We start from the raw sequence: 6,954 nt of genomic DNA, 5'->3' as shown, positions 1-6,954 counted from the left end.
AGAAAGCCTCTATTCCCTACTCAACTGTGGCGAGGGTCCAGAGTGACAAGGACTGTAACCTGAGTTGACAGGGAACCCAGAATAACAAAGAGAATAGAGGTTTCAACCCAAGGCCTATGAGACAGCTCAGAGGGTAAAGTTGCCTACAATCTGATGACCTGAATCTACCCCTCCAACCTACATGGTAGAAGGACAGAACCAAGTTCCCACAAGTGGTCATCTGACCTCCACAGGCTTGCCCTAGCCTGTGTCCCTCACCCCACCCCACCCCCCCAAAAAATAATGAAAAATAAATATAGTTAAAACTTATACAAAAGAAGTTGCAAGTTAGAGGAAAGCCCTTTGTCCTTATTGAGAGAGAGCTCATAGAATTCTTTAAATACTGGACAACAAATAGGCAAGGGGTTTCTGGGGCCTTGGGAAGGGGTCCTCACTGTTTGGGCAGTGAGGAAATGAGTATACGTTTGTGAAAATTCCTTGAACTGTATGTCTAAGATTTGTACATTTTCCTCTGTGTAAATTATCTTTACAAAAAGAACATTAAAAACACCCAAGTGGAAGCTGGGTGTGATGACACATGCCTTTAACCTAAAGCACTCAGGAGGCAGGCAGATCTCCGAGAGTCGGAGGCCAGCCTGGTCTTCAAAGAGAGTCCCAGGATAGCCTACACTATCTGGAGAAACCCTGTCTCAAAACAAACAAACAAACAAACAAACAAACAAGCAAAAGAACAACAAAAAGATCCAAGTGGAAAGTGGCTGCTTGCAATTTCATGTTTAGTGTGTGGACAGCAGAGGAGGCCTCTAGGAAAAGCTGTTGAACCTGTGGTCCCCTCTGTCCTGGACAAGGAGGCTGCTCTTATCCCATCGCCAAGAGCCCCTCCCCCATTTCCTTTCTGAGCTTTATTTTTACTATTGGCATTCTTTATTCTCAAACATTGGCTTTAAAAAAAAACTTTAAAGAAAAATAATGGGTTCCGTCACATCTTCACAAAGCATGTCACACACTTAGATTGTTAATTAACCTCCTATCCCCACCCTCACCCCCACCCCCATCCCCCTTCCTCCCAAATAGTTTCTTTCCCGCCTTCATGTGTCTTTTAAATCTAGATTCCACATATCAGTATAGTCCTTTCTAGTCCCTCAGAACCTGCTGGTTGCAACACACTTGGGGAATGTTTTTGGCTCTTAGAGACAAACAGGAAGATCCAACTGAGCCCAAGAGCAGAGAAGAATCAGAACCACAGCTGAAGAAATAATGTGAAATGCAGCCCCAGGCAGAAGGGCAGACATTTCCCCAGGAGTTCGGCAGAGGAGCCTGCGAATCTGGAAGGCATCATCCTGGAACTGGCTGGAGCCTTCACAGAGATGTCTCCGCAGTCAGTTATCTATGGGCTGTGGCCATCGAAGTCAAATCTGGTACCCAGGGCTCTTTGGGCCACACTGCTTCTTCTTGGCCACGCCCTGAACACAGTCATCTGCAGGGTCTCAACTGCTCCCAGCAAAACACGTCTTTCCCCTCTACTCCACATAATGTCTTCTGGTGGGATGAACACAGGCCACGTAAGTGTTTATGAGATGGATACAACATTTATTGCAGCCCAAGCAGGAAGCTCGGAACCTGAGAGGCCACGCCTCCTGCAGAGAACGCCGGAACACGGTGCTGCCCACAGCTCCATGTGTCTCAGCCTCCAGGGCAGAAAGGAAAGCAAGGCAGGGAGGATTCCCGGAAGGAACCCGGCGCCATTGCTGATTCTCCTGAAAGCCACTGGGAGCTACTTTCAGATTCCCTCTTATGGTCACTTTAATTAAGTAAATAACCCAAAAGTTTTAGGAAAATGGCCAACGTGAAAAGTCCAGGGGGCCTCAGCTACCTAAAGGTTCACAGTTTCTTCCATGTGGTCTGGAAAAGGGACCCTTTTAGATACAGCAACAGGAGAAGCTCTGCTCGCCAAGGAAAGAGAAGACGAGCCTAGACTCCATGGTGGCTGTCAGCCAGCAAAATCCCACAAGGATTGTGATTTGCATTCCAGGCCTTGTCCTTCGAGCCTTGCAGTAAACAGCACAGCAGCTCCCTTGTACATTAGCTCAGAAATATTGACTCCCTCTCCATCCTTCTGGGAGCTCTCGGTGTCTAGAGGCTTCTTTTGGGTCACAGGCGGTCTCTGCCTTCCTCGGGAGGTTAAAGGGTTCAGCTCTTCTTTTATTACCAAAATGTGAATCCCATAATCACATTGCTCCCACTGTTGAGTTAGCTGACCCCGCGAATCGACTGTTTTCATCAGAGAGATACCGTGAGCTACAATGGTATTTAGAGTGACGCAATGCCAAACCGAGGGAAAAGAGCATTCAGAAACAGTTACTGATACAAAATCATCTGGGCCTTTGGGAAGGGGAGAGAAAGCTCACGGCTTCCTCAGCCAGGGACCTCCCTAATAGTACAGGCTGCAAGCTCATTCTGGGGTAATTGTAGAGGCCTTGCCTGCCTCCTCCTGCCTACAGTTTCAACAGGCTCCTGTTCTCTGCCTCAGCTTTCAGCACACACCCAGGCAAACACACAGATAGATGCACATCCGCACCGACTCTTCAATGGCAGGTAGAGTCTGCACTCACCATCATTCCTGTTAGCACACTGACTTTACAAGATTAACCTCAAACCGACAGTTTAATTCCTGGGATTTTTTGACCTACTATGTGTATGTGTGCGCGCAAATGTTCAATTCACTTGGCTGTGTTAATTACAGATGAGTGAGCCCTACCGCAGTCTTCTTTACCAGTTTAGTGATACAGTTTGGGGACCAATTTTAAAGTCTTTGAGAAAGGATAGATGCCAAAGTGCCCTGTTTCCCACTAATCCACAGTGAGCAGCTTGCAAACCATGTCTAAAATTGTCCTCAATTCCAAGTTCTTTCTATACAATCAACCTCTCCAATATAATAATTCTAAAACCTTTTCTTGATCTCTGCTTTTAATAAAGTACATTTAGAGAGGATATGAATTCCAGATTTGATTTCAGACTCTGGGGATGTATATTCCTCTTCTGGAACGTGTATATCCGGTCCTGGGGTGAAAAGGGGCGGAGGGAGAGAGTGTGTGTTTCCACAGCATAACAAACATTCCTTGTATGGCTTGTGCTGTTTACACACTCAGCACATAGGGGAGAGGCAAAGAAGCCTGGGATAATGTTAGAGTCAGGTAAGGAATACTCTGCTGGTGCCGGGTGCCGGGTGCCGGGTGCCGGGTGCCGGGTGCCGGGTGCCGGGTGCCGGGTGCCGGGTGCCGTTGCCAACCTCTTTCTCTTGCTAATGTTTGGAGTTTTGTTTTTGGGTTTGGTTTTTTTTTTTTTTTCCCCTGTAGATGAATAACAACTACAGCGAATAAAGGATCCAGTGGATTCAGTTTTAGGTGATACTTGAGAAAGGGAGAAGGAAAGGGAAAGGGAGAGGGAGAGGGAGAGGGAGCGAGGGAGAGAGGGAGAGAGGGAGAGAGGGAGAGAGGGAGAGAGGGAGAGAGGGAGAGAGGGAGAGAGGGAGAGAGGGAGAGAGTCAGATAGACAGACTTTGTTTGATCACTGTCCTATCAATTCCTAAGCACTTTTGGCATAATGACTGGAATCTCCCCACCCCTAGGTATGACCTTGCCAGAGACCGGATTCCAGTCGTGGGATTCTCCTGCATAAAGGCTGGAAGAAATGATCTGGGCTGCTGAGCACAGGAAGCAGAAGGTGTGCTTCTGACTCATAACCCCCTCCGCTCGAGTGTGTCAGAGCATCTCCTGTGGAGTTGGAGAGATGCAGCCAGCTGGAGCTTGGGGCTAGGATAGGAAGCTTTGTCTCCTGTGGTGGGCTTGCTACCCAGGTGCCTTTGAATCATATAGCTCAGGGTTGACTCCTGAGTGTGACAAACAGAGATAGTAACTTAAATCTGCCGGCTTGTGGTTCAAATGAGCCCTGTCTTGTACTTGAAAAGGAGGTTAGGTGATGGCCTGGAGTTGCCAAAGCAGACACCTCAGTATAGGAGGATTCTCAGAGACAGTCTGATTTGTCCTCTGAGACCCCACGCCACTGTGTCGTGGAAGACAAACTTAGTTTTCTAGTCTCGTTTCCATCTCATGTTCCGGAACAGATTTCTTTGGATAATTTTATCTCTTTTGGAGAAATGCTGGTCTTTTAGATGTCCATGTCTCCCTTTCTTCATCGGGGTGGCCCCTGGGCATATAACAGAGAGGAGCAAGCTTGCTTCCATACGGTATTTCCTGATTACCCTCTATGTCTGATGGAATGTGGCTGGTCAGCTCTCCCTGGACCAGTGACTGTATGTCCTGGCCGTTGGCATTCAGCCAGGGTCTGTTCTAAAGCCTATTGTTGGATCGCTTGTGGTTCTGAGTCAGAGCCCAGGTTCCTTTTTTCCCTAATTCCTCTCCTCCTTAACCAAATCCCAGCCCTGGTTCAGTGGGCTGCTGGGTTTGGCTGGGATGCTGTAACGCTATGGAGGTCAGGACCCTAGCAATGTGTCTGGTAGCCCTTGGCCCCAGTGCCATCCTGATGCCACCACAGACTTCCTCTCTGGTAAATTCTGCAGCCAGACTCAACCAGACTCTGTGCCCCACCCCTGCAGGAGCCCAGAGGAAACTGGGGTTCTTTCCATACCACACAGGAACTGAGGGAAGCCTGGGAAAGCGAAACCCCGAGTCCTTCCATTGCCGAGTCACTCTGTGCTCTTCAGTGTGTTCAGATGTGGCCACTCTCAGATGGGTGTGGTGAGCCTGTTTCCATGCAGAATACCAACCAAGAAAGAAGGAGAAAGGACATGCATTGTGGTTAATTTATCTGCTATACCTTCACACTAGGGAAGCCCAGGGCAGACCAATGTGTCCCTCCAGCTTTGGTCTCCCTCCTACTTTCCGAGGGCCTGGATAAGAAATGGGCCAGCATCCTGCCTCTACAATGTATGCTTCTTCTCTCATCCTAGAGCCTGGCCTCCCTGCCTAGTTGCACAGACAGAGACAGGACTCTGGGCATGGAAATAACTCTGGCCTGAGTTCTGCCTACAGGCTTGTTTCTGGTTATCCAATTGGGGGAGTGAAAGAAAATTGGAAAATCCTGTTTGTCCTTCCACAAAGCCTAGCTATTACCATGATTGTGTCTGTAAAACCCATTGGCAGGTGAGAGTTTCAATGTTAATGTTTGCACACCCACGCTGAAGAAAGCCAATGACTCTAGGTGAAGACACAGGTCAGTTAGGGAAACAACAGAGCAGAAAATATACTCCACCACCACCACCACCAACAACAACAACAACAGCAATAGCCAGTTTGCCTCCAGACACTCTTCCATCTAAAAGAACTGGATTCCTGAGACAGTACTGGAAAGTGCACTATGGAAAATCTGACACACTCTTCTAAAGTGTATGTGGATACTCGCTTTATTATTATCATTACTATGCTTCCAAGATGCTCATCTCTCAGATGTTGGCCTAGGGCAACTTCTGATGAGTGGTGTTTAGCGTACTGACTCAGAAGGATGCTTTGAAGCTCCCAGCAGCTTCTCTTCCAGTAAGAATCTTTCATGAGTTGTCCCGAAGCATCTGTCTGTCCCTAAGCATCTGTCACGGACTACTTTCCAGCACCGGTGGGCAGCTTCAGTGATTATTACCAGATTCTACTCTGTCCTTTTTATGATGCTGGTTCCCTTTCTCCCCACCTCCGCCTCCCTGCCATCATAACTCCCGTGAAAACCGGCTATCGTGACCTAGAAAAGGAATCAGAGAAATGGGTTCCTGCTTAAGAAAATGGACAGATGGGGTCGGTGAGATGGCTCAGTGGTTAAGAGCACTGACTGCTCTTCTGGAGGTCATGAGTTCAAATCCCAACAACTACATGGTGGCTCACAACCATCTGTAATGAGAAACAAATAAAATTTAAAAAACAAACAAACAAACAAAAAACAATAACAACAAAACCCTAGGGGTCAGAGTGAGCAGGGACTGGAGCAAGAGGGAAAAGGGAAGGGGGAGAAGAAAAGAAGATGGACAGATGAACACTCCAACTCTACTCCATGAAGTCTATTGGTCTTTTCTGTGGAGGAGGTAGGATTAACAATGAGACAATTAGAAAATAGAATTAAGCCAAGCTCTTGGAACCTCCTCTAGGAACAGTAAGAATTCAAAAGGGGGCTGGAGAGATGGCTTGGTGGTCAAGAGCATGGAGTGCACTTCCTAAAGTCTGGAGTTTGATTCCCAGCACCCACTCCAAGAGGCTCACGACTGCCTACAACCCCAGCTCAGATCTCATCTCATCTCTGGTCGTTGTGAGCACCTCCACTCATGTGGGCACACTCCCGCGCTGATATACACATGATTTAAAATGATACAAATAAAACTTAAAAATAAAAAGAGGAAGATGGTATTGTTTAGATCCGAAACGGCCCCTTCAGGCCCACTTGTTATAGAATTGGATATCAGCCTTCAATACTGCTGCCTGTCTATTGAGAGAAAATGAAGGACTTTCAGCCGTCACAGTAGAACTTCAGCCTGTTCCCCTCTGTCTCCTTGCCTTCCCAGCTGTCACGACGCAGAGAGATCTTCTGTGTTGTGTGTTTCTGCCAAGATGTGCTATGCTGCCACAGACCAAAAATTAATAAGGCCAAGTGGCAGTGGATCCAAACCTGTGAAACCATGACAAAATAAATGTTTGCTTGTTGAAGTTGTTTATCTCAAGCGTTTGTCACAGCAACAGGAAGATGACTTGCACAGGAGGGCAGTAGAGGACTGGAACAAGCCTAAGAGATTCAGTGTAATGGGATGGAACGAAGGAGGAATAGGTAGGAGAAGACCGTTGAGAGATGAAGAGGGAGAGGAGGGTACTAGCTACAGTAGGCTCATGGCATGCAATCTGTGGCCGACGGCTTTCTTTAGGATGGTGGGACGGGATGGATCACTGTCTGGCAGCTGTAGGG

General features: G+C 47.6%; 1 long non-coding RNA gene across 1 annotated transcript; it reads left to right on the top strand.

The window, feature by feature from the left end:
* Positions 1 to 3,078: 3,078 nt before the first annotated feature.
* On the top strand, positions 3,079 to 6,699 carry 5430421F17Rik (RIKEN cDNA 5430421F17 gene). Its single transcript, NR_040352.1, has 3 exons — positions 3,079 to 3,194; positions 3,629 to 3,723; positions 4,616 to 6,699. It is a non-coding gene; the product is annotated as an RIKEN cDNA 5430421F17 gene (long non-coding RNA).
* The last annotated feature ends 255 nt before the right edge of the window (positions 6,700 to 6,954 follow it).

This window comes from Mus musculus, chromosome 8 (assembly GCF_000001635.26).
Source record: "Mus musculus strain C57BL/6J chromosome 8, GRCm38.p6 C57BL/6J".
Taxonomy (NCBI): domain Eukaryota; kingdom Metazoa; phylum Chordata; class Mammalia; order Rodentia; family Muridae; genus Mus; species Mus musculus.
This window is presented reverse-complemented; position numbering and strand designations above follow the sequence as displayed.